The 16,833-nt window shown below is 43.2% G+C and overlaps 1 long non-coding RNA gene across 3 annotated transcripts in view; it reads left to right on the forward strand.

Annotated features, from left to right (window-relative positions):
• Positions 1 to 14,973, forward strand: part of LOC140685084 (uncharacterized) — a 73,616-nt gene extending 58,643 nt beyond the window's left edge. For 2 of the 3 annotated variants that reach the window (XR_012058281.1, XR_012058282.1), the window contains exons 2-3: positions 2,594 to 2,788; positions 13,224 to 14,973. This is a non-coding gene — a long non-coding RNA (uncharacterized lncRNA). Of the gene's footprint in view, positions 1 to 1,834; positions 2,789 to 13,223 lie in introns of those variants that run through there. The other variant, XR_012058280.1, reaches the window with a different exon arrangement.
• The last annotated feature ends 1,860 nt before the right edge of the window (positions 14,974 to 16,833 follow it).

Genomic DNA, 16,833 nt, shown 5'->3' on the forward strand with positions numbered 1-16,833 from the left:
TGAAGATAGTGCTTATTAAATAAAGAACAAACACTTAAATACCAGGTACCATCCCAATGGGTTATCCAGCTTGACTTTTGAATAGTCACTATGAACTGGAAAGAAGAAATCATGGAGTGTCAACAGAGAAAGCTTGAATGCTACTGTCATAATCTGCATATACATCAAAATTAATCTTTAACTCATATGTGGGCTTTGAGGGGTGTATTCAGAAGAGCAACCTTCAGTACAGGTTTTATTAACCTATAGAGAAACATCTGATGGTCTCAGAATTGCAGGCAGTGAGCAGGAAGCCACCTTAGGGCAAGAGTGAGGAACCAGTGGGAAAAATCTGACACTGACCACTGCATGTAGCCTAAATTGGCAGGGTAAAAAACCCAGTAAGGCCAGAATTGAAGAGGCAGCAAATAACTTTCATGCAACCAGCTAACAGAGCTTGAAAAAATGGATATACTTCCAGATGTGGAAGTACTTGTGCAGGGCTGGCAAAGAATAAACTTCAAGTCTGGACCAATCTGCGAACAAATTACCCCAGTGTTTGACTTCTAATAATCAGCTCGATAATTAGGTGTGAAAAACATTAACTCCTTAGCCATAAAGGAGCATCTGGGGATGCCGAAGTAGGTCATTAGCTAATGAGCCCCTGCAGGCTCAGGAGAGGGAAGGGGAAGCCTGAAGAGGGCTGTTGGTAAAGGGCAGGAAAGCTGATCCACCAAACCTCTGCCTCTCCTGGCTCCCAAGGTTTTACTGCCTGGGAAAGTGCTGAGTTTCAGTTCCCAGGTTTTTGATTAATCTTCCTTGGGGAGACTTCTAAATTAGGAATCAGATAATTAATTGGCAGGCCTTCAGCTAATTGTAAGCAAGAAAGCAATCCCTGAAAACCACAGTGCAGATCGATTAATTCAGAAATGTCTCATCACAGAAGAACACGTTTCCCCTTCCTCTCAACTGCAGCTTCCTACCTCAAGTGTTAGGGAAGAAACTATAAACTTGTTTGAATCACAAGAAAAACTGTATGCTGCCCCCAAAAAGGGGAAAGAAAGTATATTTAATGCTTATACATTATATAACACATAAGCATATATCATTTAAAAGTACATTAGCAACCTGACTTATTTCCTCATTTTGGACATGATGTATTAAAAGGGAAAATGCCACTACTGCAGTTTTCTTCTTACATAAAGCAGATTTGTGTCCACAGTGCCTGTGCTCAGGTTTGGTGCACTGGAGCAGCAACTCCTGCTTGCCAAGGAGCAGATTTCTTTGCTTTTCCTTGAAAAATTTCTTTCCTATTCCTTTTGCCATTGCCAAAGGTTCTTGGGCAGCGTGGCCCAGCAGGTAAAGTGGCACACAGGGAGCCTGGTGAACTCTGCTCACAGCTTCTCTCAGGTGCTCTGGCTTAAACAAAGTGGAGGCTTGTGGTAAGCAGGCAAAGGTTTTGCAGAGATTTGTTAATGCAGGCAGGCAGTGCACACATCCACCCTGCTCTTGATTTAAATATCTCTAAAATACCTTAGAAGGCAGGGGAGTAAAAAATGGGGTGTCATGGAAGGTCTGCTTTGGCAGCTGAAAGCCAGCTCCTCCTCTTGCACAATTAATCACAAAAGGTCTGTTGAGGCTGATTTACAAATTCTCTTACAGCCTGGCACCTGGAGCAGAGCTGATGAGAGGTGCTGTGAAGGAACTGCCTTGTAAGGAGATGGTCATGGAGATGAACATATACAAAGTGCAGGAAAGTTAAATTACAGCTGCTAAACCTAGGAAACTTCCTTGTATATGAGCTATTCTATTTAATGGGTTTGACTATTAGACACATTTTTTCGGGCTACTTCCATGTATTAGAGAACACCTTGCAAAATGTTTTCCAAATCACTCTCCAGAGAAAATTTTTCCCCATTTTTTAATTTTTTCTGATACCTCAGGATTGCCTGCATCTCATGGTACTGCAGAGAAGAAAGAATTTGCAGCTTTTGTGGGTGTTGTTGAATATGTACAAGTATATATTCAGAAATTATCATCACTAGGAGAGTTTCAACTGTAATTTACTTTTGACCTGTGGTGTGAATCTACCTCAAGAATTTTTCTAAGAGCTGTGTACCTCCTGTGAGGCCCTTTTTGTATCCTGATCAAAAGAAAGACCTATAACTCTTCACCAGAGGTCCTTTGGTACCTTTGGACATGACAAGTCTCAGTGCTCTTCCTCTATGAGGAGATCAGGCTCTGGGTCACTGCAGTGACAGGGGCTCGTTAAATTTAAATAAATATAATTCATTAATGGGTGATGGAGGGCTCAGGGGCTGAACACTCCTTCCATGGTGGCCATCCTCAGGACATGCTGCACTGCTCACTGCAGGGGATCCCAAAGGGGATGGCACCTCTCCATGTGGTTCCTTTTTCTTCTGTGACTCCAGGCAAGCACTGCTGGAGCCATCAGCACACCTGAGCTGGGAGCTGCTCTGTGGCTGCTGCCAGACTCCTGAGCCCATGCCTTGGGATCCTCGCACAAATGTTGCTCAGGCGTTGGGAGAGATAATAATAGACGTGAGTCCTACAGAAATAAAGCTAATACTGGGGCTTGGTGCTTTCTTTTCAGTAGGCTTTTGGATTTCAGTGTTATGGCACAGCAGCTCTGTGGGGAGGAAGGCATTTCCCCGTGGTGTTTGTCCCAGGCTGCCCTGCCAGGTGTCTGCAGCAGGGGGAAGGACCCAGGGCTGCGGCAGGAGCACCATGGGTGGTGTTGAACTGCACAGGGAGAAGATGGTCACATATTTAGCATGGGAGCTTTGTGGTAAGTCAGATCTCTTATTATTGTTTTATCATATATTTTGAGCTTCATATTTAATTCAGGTCAAATCTAAACTACTAAACAGAACTGTTATGCAGCACGCATATCAGATAAATGAAGTGTGGGTTTAGCATAGCTCTGACCTAGTTACTTCATGCAATGTTTTCTAAAAGCAAAAATTGAAATCTTTTATCTGAACACAAAATGAGTCTTTGTTCCCCTGCCTATTGCAGCACTTTGCATATATTTGGTTTCAAAGATTGATGAAATTTGCCATTCTGAATCTTTCACAGGTATCATAAAGGCTTGTCTTGGCTGGTAACCCAACCCAAAAGTGTTTTGGCAAAAAGAATATCTGCCATCAGAAGTATGCAGGGTGATCTTGACACATCAGATGGCAGAAAGACAAGACCAGAGTTGATAAACATTAATAAAACATTAAAAAAAAGAGATGTTTTTAAAAAGAGTAATTCTATTCTTGTTACTGTTCTCAAAAAGTAAAAAAAGAAGATATTTGCAGGAAAAAAGAAGCAAACCAAAGTATGAAATACCAAAATACTTGAGACTCACAAAACACAGATGTGTTTTCTAATCTTCCTGAAACAAATACATACTTTCTACCATCCATAGCTCTATAAAGATTTTGAGTCTGAGAAAGAAATACAACACAGATGATAAAATTTTCTTTAATTTCTTCAAATTTCAATTTACATTATTTTTAAAAATAGATCTGTTCTGAATTATTGAGAAATTTATAAAATAGCTATGGGGGTTATGTTTGCAATCAAACATGGGTTTTAGCAATTAATTTTCATTATATTTTATTTTATAAATCCTTACATGTTCTGGTTACGATTAAAATGGGAAAAGTAGTGTGGAATGAAAATGATGAAAACCAAAAATGCAATGCTCTACATTCAACCCCCAAATGACTTATTGAAAAAATTAATATTTATTTAAACCACTTATTTTAGATAAATAGCTGGGGTTTTATTATAAAAAAAAATGATGACAAATTGTCAGCTAGGCTGAAGTAGTGAGTGTTACACAGCAGTTCTGGGGCAGATCCACCACGACATCTCAGAGCAGCTCATCACTGCTTGGCTGATATTGGAAGTGTCCCTGGGAATGGGGGCTGCAGAAACGGGGTGTCCCTGGAAGGGGGGGCCTTCCAGAAGGTGCTGGTCCTCAGGAGGAGAAAACCTTGGAAGGGAGGTCACTTGGAGGAGGGGGTCACCCAAAGGATGGGGTCCCCCGGGTGGGGGTCCTCAGGAGAGGTGATCACTGCCATTCCAATGGACTGGTTTCCAATAGACTGGTTTGAGGGACACTGGGGGATTTGTAACCCTTCAAATGCCCAGGAGTTGCCCTCAGAAGAGATATAAATGGGAGCTGGGATGAGTGCTGATAGCTGGAGGGGATGAGGGTTCTGCCATTCCCATTAGGGGATGATCCCACTGGGATTCTGCATTCATGGCAGAACTCCTGTGCCTTTGCAGGACAGCAGTGGGTACCAATGCAATTTAAGGCTTCCCTCAGTTTCCATTCCAAGCCTTCTGCTTGGCCACGATCTCTCTCCTCTTCTTTTTCAACTCTTCTTGCCACTTTCCTCCATTTCTGTTTTGTATTCCCTGCTTCTTCCTGACACCCTTGAAAATGTAACACTTGTAAATCCAGTGTGTGAAGCTCTCAAACCTGAAATTACGCCATGGCTCCTCTCTTTTATCTATTATTTATCAGGAAGGCTTTTGAAAGCAATGATCTGTGTTCGACATGAAGACTGGGTAGCTCACAAGACAGCACAGTTCAGACCTGTACCAGCTCAGGAAAGCTGCAGTGGCACAACAGCAGTGTCACAAGTGAAAGAGAGAAAAGTAGATTGTGGGAAGTGTAAAGGGCAGGATTTCTGCCCTGGCTCAGCTTTCATCTGATGGATGTGGGAGGCGTTAATTGGTTTTACACTAAAAACTGAAGGGAGAAACAAACAAAATACTTCATAATGGCAATATACTATTATTTAAGTCAGTAGTGCAGGGTTATTTCTGTGGTAAAGTCAACTTTCTCCAGATTTACCTACTCCCTGAAACTTTAGGTAAGGGAGGTAATCAATAAACAACTCATGAAGAATTACTGCCTGTGCTGATTTAGACTAGGCCTGGTGTGGTCTGATGAGAAGGATCAGGAGCTTGCCTCGGATGGTGCATCGCAGTTCCTGGCATCCTCTTATTCCCAGAAAAAAACCCCAAAATATAGCTGTGGCCATTACCTTTTATTCCTCACCTCTGGCTCCATCACCTGCTTTCAAGGACAGTAACAGAGCTTGGAGGGGAATTCTCCAAAGTATTGTCCTTTCCTGAACTTTCTTCCTTGTGTATGGAGCTATAAAACCTCAAGTCAACCAACAGCAACCAGAGATGGGCAAAATATTGAATGAGTGATTCATCACTTGAAACAACTGTCTCCAGTTCCTTGCCTTACCAAGCTGCCCTTAGACTTTGCTACCATTATTCCTTCTCCTTTTGAACAAGGCAGAACTCTGCAGAGGATATACAAATCCCCAAGAAGTCTCCGCAAATCTAGTTTTATTTGAACACTAAAACTCAGTAGAACCCAGGCTGTCTGAACTACTTTTTCTTGGCTCCATCCTCATACTTCTTTCAGTAACTCAGAGGCACGTCCAGCTTGGATATGGAGAGGAAATAATGAGTAAGACCAGACTGAAGGACTACTCCATTGAGATTCTATTTTGGCTTCTAGCATTCGTAGCTAATACTGAGAAATTAGTCAACTTGGATTTTTACACTTCATGTGTGATTATGCTGGGCATAATTCTGCTGTCACTCATGCAAAAATAAATACTGAAACTAATGGAGTTATATGAAAATAAAACTGATGTAAATGAGAAGAGAATTGGCCCCCCTGTGGATATGAGATCAGATTACTACCATACTCTTATTTATCCTAAAACTCCTTTATACCTCTGACAGTCAAAAGTGGTTTTAGATTGGTGGAACAGTGATATCCACTCATTTTAAGATGCCTTTGTGCTTTATGAGCAGTGGCAAAGGCTTTGTCGTGAGTGTGAGTGGAATTCCCTGTTAGCAGAGGAATGTGGGAGTGTGGATGCTCCGGGTGTCAGTGCAGCCCTCCTGCCTGAGAGCAAACCCTGCACTGCTGCACTGCTGCACTGCTGCACTGCTGCCCAGCCTGCTGCTGGAGCAGACACAGTGGAAGGTGCTCCCTTTTCCCGAGGGGAGCTCTGCAATCCGTGTCCCTGATCCAGCACACGGCGGGAGGGCAGCGTGTGGCCAGGCTGGAGCTAGAGCCCAAACTGGGACTGAACCAGAGTTACTGCACTCGTCAGTGCAGACACCCATGAGCTGCCAGCCCCAGGGTTTGCTGTGTACCAGGCCTGCTCAGAGCCAGCTGAAGGTGAAATGCAGAGCAGGAAAGAGGCTCCTGGAGACCCTTGGGAGACTCAGGGACAAGCAGGTGTTCTGTAATTGTTCCTTTGATATTTCTTGGCAGATTTCTTTTTAAATCTTGCAAATCCTTTGCTTTGATTCTGTGTATCATACCATCAAACTTCAGATAACATGCTGGTATGTGACCCTTGACATTTAATGTCAAGATGAACTCTGAGATAGGGAAACCAGAAATCCTGCCACCTTAGAAGGGTCTGAATGAAGAGCTGAAAGAGCTCTCTGTCTCCTTGAGGAGCAGCAGGCTGGATGACAGCCATGGGCTTCCCCAAGGAGAGGATCACACAGATATTTTGTATTTAGTGTATTGGGACCCCATCCTTGACCTGAACGCTAATTAAGAGGAGTGAAACTGTGTTCTGTTGTTTCTGCCACCTCAGGGCACCTTTCTAACCCCGTGGGATCACTGGAGTAGATAACTCAGGTGAGGGGCTGGGAGATGTGCTGCAGCTCCAGGTGATTTATCTGCACAGGCAGAGTGACAGCTCCTGCACTGCTTCAGGATTCCTCCAATAAACACTGGCATTTTTAAGTGCTGTGCATCAAAATTGCTGAAGTACGAGATAGGCAGCAAAAAATGAAAATTGGATAAACATATTAGCATGTGACTCTGCAGAGGCTTTAAGCACAATTAGCTGTAGTGTTTTAATTATCTTTTTGCAGAGTATATAGAAAAAGCAGCATGTTTACACACGAGTTCAGCATTAGGAGCTCTGCTGTGATTTGTTCTCTGGAAATGCAGTGTTGCAGCCTCTGATTTTATAATCTGTTGACTGAACTCATGGACTGTCAAATATGTCTCAAGATTATCCGTGTTTGGATGTCAGATTATATTTTTTAGGGAACGCAGCTTCTATTTATTCTTAACTCTGCTGATGATTTTCCCAGGTTTGTGCCATATGCTGTGTGTCACAGACGAGTATTTTGCTGTCTGAAAATGTGACAACTGTATCCAGTTTAATAGTTCTGTCATGTCAGCATTGTCATTAGTGCTGAATTACAATACTGGGTACTTAAGCACCAGATTATGGCATTCAGTATTTGTTAATATAACAAATAACAAGGGCAGACATTTTAAGAAGAGACAGTAATATTTTAAAAACATCAGTCAGTCAACAAAGTCATAAAGACTGATTTAGTGACTAATTAAACAGAGTTTGCTGAATAGTTATGCCCACCTAGATAAACTGGAGTTTTATGCATCTGTCTCACTGTGGGCTTTATGCATAATTCACACACACTGACAAAACTCAGTTGCAAAAAATGTGTAGACAATATATTTAATGAACAGTTTTAAGAGCTTGAAGATTAAAAACAGCAGAAGATTTGTAAACTCATATTCAGATGGATGCAAATGTATTGTCATGCACTAATTCTATATGAGCTGGTTCTCTAATATAGTTTATGCAAAATATATATAATGTGTAATACTGTGCAACATTAATATTGATCAATTCTTTTGAAGCCACATTCTTGTCCTGCTGAAAGTAAACACCCATCTAGATTTAGAAGTACAGAGAAAATAAGTGGGTAGTTAGATAAGTACTATGCAAACCACAGACTATTAAACTCTGGAGTCAAATGAATGTGAACTGCTGAATGATAGCAGTCATTTAGTGCTACCATTTCCCTGATGTAATAACACCATCCCATCAAAGCAGTGAAATTTAAATCCCTTTAAAATGGGGGTTATTTATGTGCCTTAAATGACATACTTTATTGGATTAGAAATACAATTCCAAATAAGGACTTGATTTGAACAATAATTGCAAGTTCCTTATTATTGGAACGGCAATCTTGTTTTTCTGCTGTTTTGCTTCAACTTTTTTCCTCTCTTTATTTTTATAAGCATTTCTTCTTTTACATGTGGGACTCAGATTCAGTCAAAGAAAGAAACTGAGAGTTTCTAGCCAGGCAGACGCTTGAGAAAGAGCTGGAGAGAATGTAAATAATTCTTTATCTCTCTTGTTTTTCACATTGTTTATAGTTAAGTTCGATCACTGTGCGTCAAGCACTTTGCACCAATGCTGTGGGTTGTTTTCACTTCAGGACCAATGGATTTGGTCCTTGTGAAGCTCTGTATAAAAGAGCAGTGGATTTTGAATAAATCGGAGTTTTACTCTCAGCAGCCTTCTGGTCAGAGTATCTTCATTCCTGTCCTGCCTCGACAGCGACATTAACATATTTCCAGTTCTTGAACCAGGACCAACCCAGAAACAGTAAGGGAAAGAGTTTCAATCAGCTGGTTGAAATTCTTATGTTTTATCCTTTTGAACACTGTAACCCAAACCCAAGCATGAGCAGCCAGAGTTTTCTTGTTTATTTCCACACTGGGATTTTTAACCAGACCGAAACATTTAACTCATGTAAGTGAATAATTTTCTTATGGAAGCAGCTCTTGTGACGTGTTCAAGTTATTAACTTTGCTTTTACCTTTGTTTGGGATGATTTATCTGCCTGTTCTCACAGGCTGCTGGGGGATGTCCAGCCTCTTCCTTCATGACAACATTGTGTTGATTAGAAAAGCTGAAACAGAGAATTCTTCCACAACGGCCTTTGTCTCACTGCCTTTGACATGGCTCTTCCCTAACATTGCAATGAAATTGAAATATTAGTTCACTCTTGAGGCTTCCAGGCCATGCTCAGCACTGTAACCTGCTTTATGCTGAGCAAATACCCCAATGGAATGTGGATTGGAGAAGGGAAGAGGAGCAAGGAGGCAGAATCAGTGTTGGTGTGGCTGGGGAATGAGGTTATTGGATCAGTCTGGAGCCATCTGACATTCACTGAGCCAGAGCAGGAGCTGGCAGCACAGTGGGACAAGAGATTTGCAATTAGCAAATATTTTAATGTGCACTGGCATGTCCTTTAACCAGCTGCTCTCCCAGCCTTTTCCTGTTTACTTTTCTGTGAATAAGATTTGCTCTTGTGAGGTTTCTCTGAGCAGATTTCTCTGCTGGCAGGAAGGGGATGGAGCAGCAGTGTCTGTCGGTGTTCAGAGCTCAAGGACACAGGTACAGACAAACACTGCACCTCCCAGACAAACCCTCCTCTCCTCACAGTGTCCAGACCCAGGCAAGAGCAGGGGACAGGACTCTGAGACTGAGACAGCCCCAGCTTTGTAGCGACTGAGTAGCCCTAGAGTCTCTTGTGAGGAAAATGTGAGCAGGACAATGTGAATCTCCTCTACAATGTGAACCATTTCTCTACTGCATTTGCTAGCATGTCATTTTTTAAAGTATTTGGTGAAGTGAAAATATTTCTCTAAATCAAATCTACTTCTGCATAGTTCACAGAGAATAAAACATGCGTGTGGTACAATAAAACAACTTGTAGCTAGGTGAAAATTATAAACTTGCAATCTTGAATTAAACAATATCCCACTTCCAACTGTGTGGTTGAGGAAAAAAAATGCTGCTTTTTTTTTCTGGCCTCCTCTAACTCCACACTGCAGGGATTAGTCCCAAGAAGGGATAATGGAGGCATAAGATAGCAGTGGTCTATCTCTATGAGGTATCTCTCCTCTCTCCATTCTGCTTGCCTTTCCTGGACATTTCTGCCACTGGGGCTTCAAGGTCTTGGCAAAAGCAAAATTTCTCCCCATTTCATTTTTCTGTGTGGATTGTTGGGCTGCTGCTTTCCCTGTACCAGGACAGGCTTCACACTTTATTGATTAGGCTGCCTGGTTTTCCCTTTCAGTGACATCCTTCATTTGAATATGTATCTGTTTTGCTGAATCAGCTGTGTATTGAAATGCTGGAGGCTTCAGCTGCTCCTCTGTTTGAGCTGCATATTTGGTTTAATCCTTTTGTGATATTTGCTTGTTCATCTGGCTACTACTTTAGCCAAGTAATTCTGGGGGGTGGAGGGGTTGCACTGCCAATTTCATTTCTGACTGGGAAATATATTCTGTAAAATGAGTTCAGACATTCACGGCTGCAACTGTATATTGTTGGAGTTTTAAAAGAAAAGTAAAAGATTTATTTTATTTCCAATGTTGGCAACCCAGCGTTGGGAATACTAGGGGAGTTCCCAAGCTGGAAATTAAAAATAAATAATCAGGAACACAACCTGAAACTGAGAGGATTGAGGTGGGCCTGGGAGGTCTTGTCAGTCTACATTGAGATTTAAGAGGATCTGCTCCTTGTCTCTCTGCAGCACCTGTGGAAGCTGGGAAGGCAAGAACACAGCCTAGGTACAGATTCAATCACATGTCAAGCAAGCAGTGTATTCCCATGGCAGTATCTTCCCTCAGAACTGAAGCTGGGGTCACAGATAGATCTTTGTATTTAGTTCTTTTCTATGGATATAGATCCCAGACTTTAGGGGCTGCTTTACAGTGCAGCCCCAGAAATGCCAGCTGCCCCAAACCCAATCGATTCTAGCTGCAGGAATCACTGTTTGCTCCAGTGTCATCTTTCTTTTGGCATCGAGCTCCTGTCTGAGACTTTTCAAATGCTGCAGAAAATGCTTCCTGCTCAAGAAAAATTAGCTCATCTCTCAGGAGAGAGCAGACTGCAAGTTGTAGCACACAAACTGGTGAGTGATAGCCCAGACCTTGGGAGAAGAGTGAGCTCCATTGCCAGCAAAGGGATGATGCTGCAGCTCAACGCTGGTGGTAGCATCCTTCCACCTTCCTCATCTTCTCCTTTTTGGACATCAGGCAATGCCTGAAGGCGCATGAAACTAGCACTGGATTCCATAAATCTTTGTTGCAGTTCTCCCTCCAGGGAGAGCCAGGGTTTCTGTATGGAGCACAGCTACAGGGCACATCTCCTGGGCACATTAGGCTGGATGTAAAGTATGGCTAGACTTAGTGTACTGCTCCTAAACCTGCTTTAATGTCTGCCTTGTCTCCAGCTGTTCATCATACAGACTCACCTAGAAAGTGCCTGAAGCCACAGATTAAACAGGGAGCTGCCTGACTAGAAGGAGAGTCAGCAGCAAAGGACAGCACCCTCAGCCAGGCCTCTGGGCTGGAAGAGCCTCTCCTGCCCCTGCCCTGCTCAGCTGCCTGCAGCAGCAGGAGCTGGTGCCAGGGGCTGTGCCCGTGCAGGGGGACTGGCACAGCCCAGCCTCAGCTCACGGAGCACGGGAGAGCTGCCTGCACACAGGGACTCCTGCAGGAGCCCACAGGAGTGTTTTTAACTTGCCTGCTGCACCCTCTGCCCTTCCTGCAGTGGGCAGGCATTAACAGTTTTGGAGGAGCAGCACTGCAGGAGCTCTCTGGCTGACCCAGCAGCATAACTCCCAACACTTCTGCTCTCTCTTAAGAGAAAGGGTTGTGTCAGTGGTGCCCCTGGGGGTCAGACATCGTGGCTAGCTGGTCTGGCCCCTATTTCAGTTATTTTCCATGCTTTTTTTTTCTTTTTGCCCTGAACACAGTTTGGGTCTGTATGTATAACAAGAGCTATGTAGAACTTTGCTTAATCTTTTACAGCTTCTAAATATCACTTGATATTATGGTATTGTTCCTGCCAAATCACTTATTTGCAGTATTTTGGAAATGGACATGATAAGAGAGAAGTGTTATCAGCAAACCTTATGTTTTTTTCAGTAGAACTAAGCAAGACTGTTAGCTGGAAAAGAATACTTCTGGGAGAGTCCCAGAAAAAAAGCTTTTGGATACTCCTTGTTCCTAAAGGATTATGGTGCAGACTGAGGACTGCACTGGTAATTCAGTGGGATTTATTTCAGTGTCTGCACCTGCCTCTTCTGTTCAAGCAGAGGCAAGTCAGGGAAATTATTACTAGAAATTCTATGATCTTCTTCATCTAGGCTCTGCATTTAACAGAGAAATTAAACAAAACTCAAAACAATGCAAAATGTCAGCTATTGGAGAAAATTGCAAAGTTGCAGTAAAGTCTAGCAAGAGACAGATGTTCAGTGCTGGTGAGCAGAACGTGCACAAATGATGTTTACAGTCCCTGTCTCAGGCCCCAGCTCTAGCAGCCCTCACCACCACAAGGAGAATCCCCTGCAGTTCCTTACATTACATCCCTTTCAAAAACGTGCCATCTTTTGTGCCCACATTGCTATTTACAAAGTACATTTTCAATACTGTTGCATTTTAAAAGCATCCTCCCCCAGGGCCTGGGGCAGTGCTGGTGCAGGAGGAGCTGGCTCTGCTCAGGAGATAGAAGCTGGATGGAGGATGGATGGAGCTGCATGGAGCCTGGATAAAGGCTGGATAGAGGCTGGGAAAGGCTGGATAAAAGTGGGATGGAGGCTAAATAAAGGCAGGATGGAGGATGGATGGAGGTGGTATTAAAGCTGGATAGAGGCTGGGAAAGGCTGGATGAGGGATGGATAAAGGCTGGATGGAGGGTGGATGGAGGCTGGGTAAAGGCAGGATGGAGGATGGGAAAGGCTGGATGGAGACTGGATGGAGGGTGGATGGAGACTGAATAAAGACAGGATGGAGGCTGGATTAAGGCGGGATGGAGGCTGAGTAAAGGCAGGATGGAGGCTGGATAAAAGCTGGAGAGAGGCTGGGAAAGACTGGATGGGGGATGGATGGAGGCTGGATAAAAGCTGGATGATGGCTGCATAAAGTCTGGATGGGGGATGGAGGCTGGATGGTGGCCGCATAAAGGCTGGCTGGGGGATGGATAAGGGCGGGATGGAGGCTGGATAAAAGCTGCGGCGGGGAAGGCGCTGGGGCTGCCCTGGCTCTGGCCCTGTCCCCAGCACGGCCATGTTTTCAGCGAGCATCCCCGGAGGTCAGAGCAGCCTGGCTGCTGCAATCAGCCCTGCGGAGACCTCTGCTGCTCCCTTGGGCTCAGCTCCAGCCAGCGGCTGGCCCCACCGTGACCTTGTTCTACTGAAACGACATTGGACTGAAGGACTTTTTAATTTTCTCTCTCCTTTCCCCCCTCCCCTTTTCTTTATTCCTCCCCCCCCCGGCCTTTTTTTTTTTTTTTTTTTTTTTTTTTTTTTTTTTTTTTTTTTTTTAGCGTATTTTGGACCGCTGTGGATTAGAGCCTCTGCTGTAAAGGAGAGGGGCTCAAATGCCATCAGTGTTATCCGCTGATGTGCAAGCGATGCCTCACAGCAGCAGCCTGGAGCTGGGCAACTGTGCCATCATCCGGCCGGGATCAGCAGCGGGTACCGCCCGCCTCCCCGCCTGCCACGGAACCCTCCTTCCCTCTGAGACATCTCCTAGCGACTGACGGAATTTATTTTTTGGAATCAAAGCCGGGGAAGAAAGATAAATCTGGTGGGAAAGGCTATTATTGCAGTTCATGAGTTGGTATTTTATCTGAAAGCGAGAGAGATAAAGAAAAGCATTAGAAAAAGTCACCCCGGGAAGCTGGAGCTGGCCTCCGCAAACGCTGTTAAATATTTGCAGGAGAATTCTGCAGATCACCAACTGCTTAGATCTACAATCTCCCAGGGCAGGAATTAAAACACAGGTTGGATGATCACTCACATATCATTTTATTTCTTGGGCCCAGCCAGCTACCTAGGGAAAGAGGTAAAACTAAACAAAAACTGTACATAAAGCATGAACTGAACCCAAAGTGATCCTGTGAAGCTGTAAAAAGTCTCTTCTCTGAAGACAGAGGTGCTTTTTGTTCTTATACAGGAATAAGTGCAACAGTGTGGGGATGTTTTTGCACCCATATATTTGGTATAGAACCATTGCCTTGGCCCACCATGAAATAAAAGACCCAATTTCTCCCCTCTCATTGACCTGAAATGCCTCCCTACATATTTCACTGTTGGTCTCATGATTGTTGTTAGCCAAGATTTGTTGCTTGTTGTTTTTGTCCAAAAACTGGCAACTTTCATCAGCCCAAACTCTGCTTTTTGCAGAGTTTCTAGGGGCTTCTTTCAAAGCAGCTGATGAAGGGAAGAAAGCCTATCTTCAGGATATCAGATCTTTTAAATAGGGGTTAGCACCTCTGTTTCAGGATTTTCTACCAGAGAAAGTCTGAGATCTGCTCCTTTGGAAAAATAATTTCTTACTGACCAGAGCAAGACAGTAAGTTCAACTAACAAAATGAAAGCATGAAGCCTGCAACCTGACTGGTATGCACAATTTCTCTTCTACAAGGCTAAATGCACAAAATGCATAAAACCTGGGAACTGGTCAGTCTTTTGCCTCAAAACCTCTCCTTCAGGGATCTTCAGCCCATTGGAACCCGTCTGGGAACCCAAGAGCCCAGAGATGTTTGGTGGCAGCTCCTTGCTGGAGCTGCCCAGGAACCAGGAGGCAGTGGTGAGTTTACAGACAGCTTACATCATGTAAGTCATTATCACGGTCCACAAGAGTAAACTGGGAAGTTTTCAATGGAAGTGAGCTGATTTCCTTCATGAGGTATGGATGGTAATTACCATAATCCACAAAGATAGTGTTAGAAGATATTGCATCTCCAGGGTGAAAAGGTCTCAGCTGTGGCACTGAATTCTAACAGTGTCATATTTGATTTACCAGTGATCATTAAGATTTACATCAAAGGTCAGGAATAACTCTGCTATTTGTAAGCTGAAAAAAAGGTATAAACACTTTAATTTATTACCCTGTCATTGTCAATTCACTTGGTATTCACTGTGATAGCACTGCTGTTAATGAATATATTTGGTAATAATGTGGATGTCATAGATATTTATGCTCTCATCTCTTTCAATGGCTCAGCAGGTAAGGCAAGTTAGGAGCTTTGCCATTTTACATTTTATAAATTAAAGAGCAAAAAGAAATAATATTTTATCTCAAAGAAGTACTTAACAAATATCTATCACATTTAGCTGTACCAAACGGGGATCTATATTATCATAGAAAAATCAGTACTGCAAAGAAAGTGATAAGTGTCTGGGATTGCTGGAAGCCCAAGAGAAAAGCTTTCCATGGCTTTGAGAGGAAACAGGTCAGACTGTTCAAAACACGAAGATTAGCTGATACATAAATGTAGCTAATAAATATAGCTAATAAAGAAATTTTTAAAATTATGTCTTTAAGTTTTGTGTATGAGCAAGACTTAAGTCACGAATGGGAAAAAATACTCTTGGATATGTTTCAAATCTTGAATCAACAAGGAAAGGAACCTGCAAAAGAACCGTAACCTTTGCACAGTGGAGAAATGTGTGCCTGAATGAAGCTTATAAAAAGATCTCTTATATGTAAGTTGACCTTGATTTTTGAACAGTCAGATGGCACATATGCATTTAGCTGACTCTGCATTAATGTGATTTTCCACACATTTTAAATGAAACACAAATACTTTGTAATCCCTTCGCACACATATTTAGCCTGCTCTCTACAGATCACCCAGTGGTGTCTCAAAACCTGGATTTTTTTCAGTGAAGTTCAGCAGAAGCCTGACCATTGCTCCCAAAGGCTCTGGCACCTTGATTATAACCAATTCATTAATTTTGTAGTCCAGTCATAACTCTTTTCATAATATTAATACAGATAAACAGCGAATGCCTTCCTCATTCTGAAATGCTGCCGTGGAGCAGGAGGCCCTGCACTCCCGGGCTCAGGAGATCATTACGGAGCAGCTGCTGACAGTCTGTGCATGGCATCCTAAAGGAATGCCTGGAAAATGTTTATTTATACACCTTGGCCATCGCTGTTGCTTTACTATCATGCAATAAAACCTTCTCACTCATACTGGAAGAGCAAATGCTGATCAGACAGTTTTATTGATGTGAATTTTCCTATCTTTTGATGATGAAAATCCTGCTCTATTAATGCTTTAAGTCCAGCTCAACAGAACTCAGCAGGAGGAGGAAATAATTGACAACAAGTACACTTTAAAAACCTCTGTTCTGACCCAACCACCTTATCCATAAATCAGGATTCTGCAATTTCAAGGCCTGGGGTGGTACAAGTGGGTTAATGAGTCCCTGCCATTCCCAGGGCTTCCTGGAGCCCCGGTGTGCCCAGGGACAGGAGGATGGGCACGTCCTCTCCCCAGCTGCCTGTCATTGCTGCAATCACCTCATTGCAGCCCCTGGGCACTGGTTCAGCTTGGAAAGTGCTGCTGTGGGAGAAGGGGAGGCTGGCAGGATGTGTGCCAGCCTGAGAACTGCTGTGGCTGGGGATGTGCTGCCCTCTTGCACATCCCTAGTGGGACTGGGCTCAAAAACCCAACATTTTTGTAGGGACGGAGAGACAGAAAATCTGTTGGGGTTTTTTTTCAGAGCCTTTCACTGTTTTCTTCTGAAAAGATCATTAGTTTGCAATGCAGTAATTTGTTCCATACATTAATTTTATGCTTTGATTATGAAAACGTAAATGTTTCCTTGAAGCCTTTTGCAATTTTTTGCCTTTTAATTAAGATGGAAAAGTACCTAAATGGCTAAGTGGTGGCTATATTATGAAATAATTCACTATTTGATAATTTTCCCATTGAAGTTTGTAACTCAGTGTCATACTGAATCTAATACCTTCCTTTAGTGATGCTCTGAATGCCTGTGGAGCCTTTGGCAAGAGCTGGATGTACAAATAGAAATGGGAAATTCACAGCAGAATTATTTGGAGGCTTATGAAACGTCAGGCTTGTACTCAGCGCAGACGTGACTCACTGTGAAGGAGTCTTCTGGCTTCCTTTGTTACAA

The sequence above is a fragment of the Taeniopygia guttata genome, chromosome 14, assembly GCF_048771995.1.
Source record: "Taeniopygia guttata chromosome 14, bTaeGut7.mat, whole genome shotgun sequence".
Classification (NCBI taxonomy): domain Eukaryota; kingdom Metazoa; phylum Chordata; class Aves; order Passeriformes; family Estrildidae; genus Taeniopygia; species Taeniopygia guttata.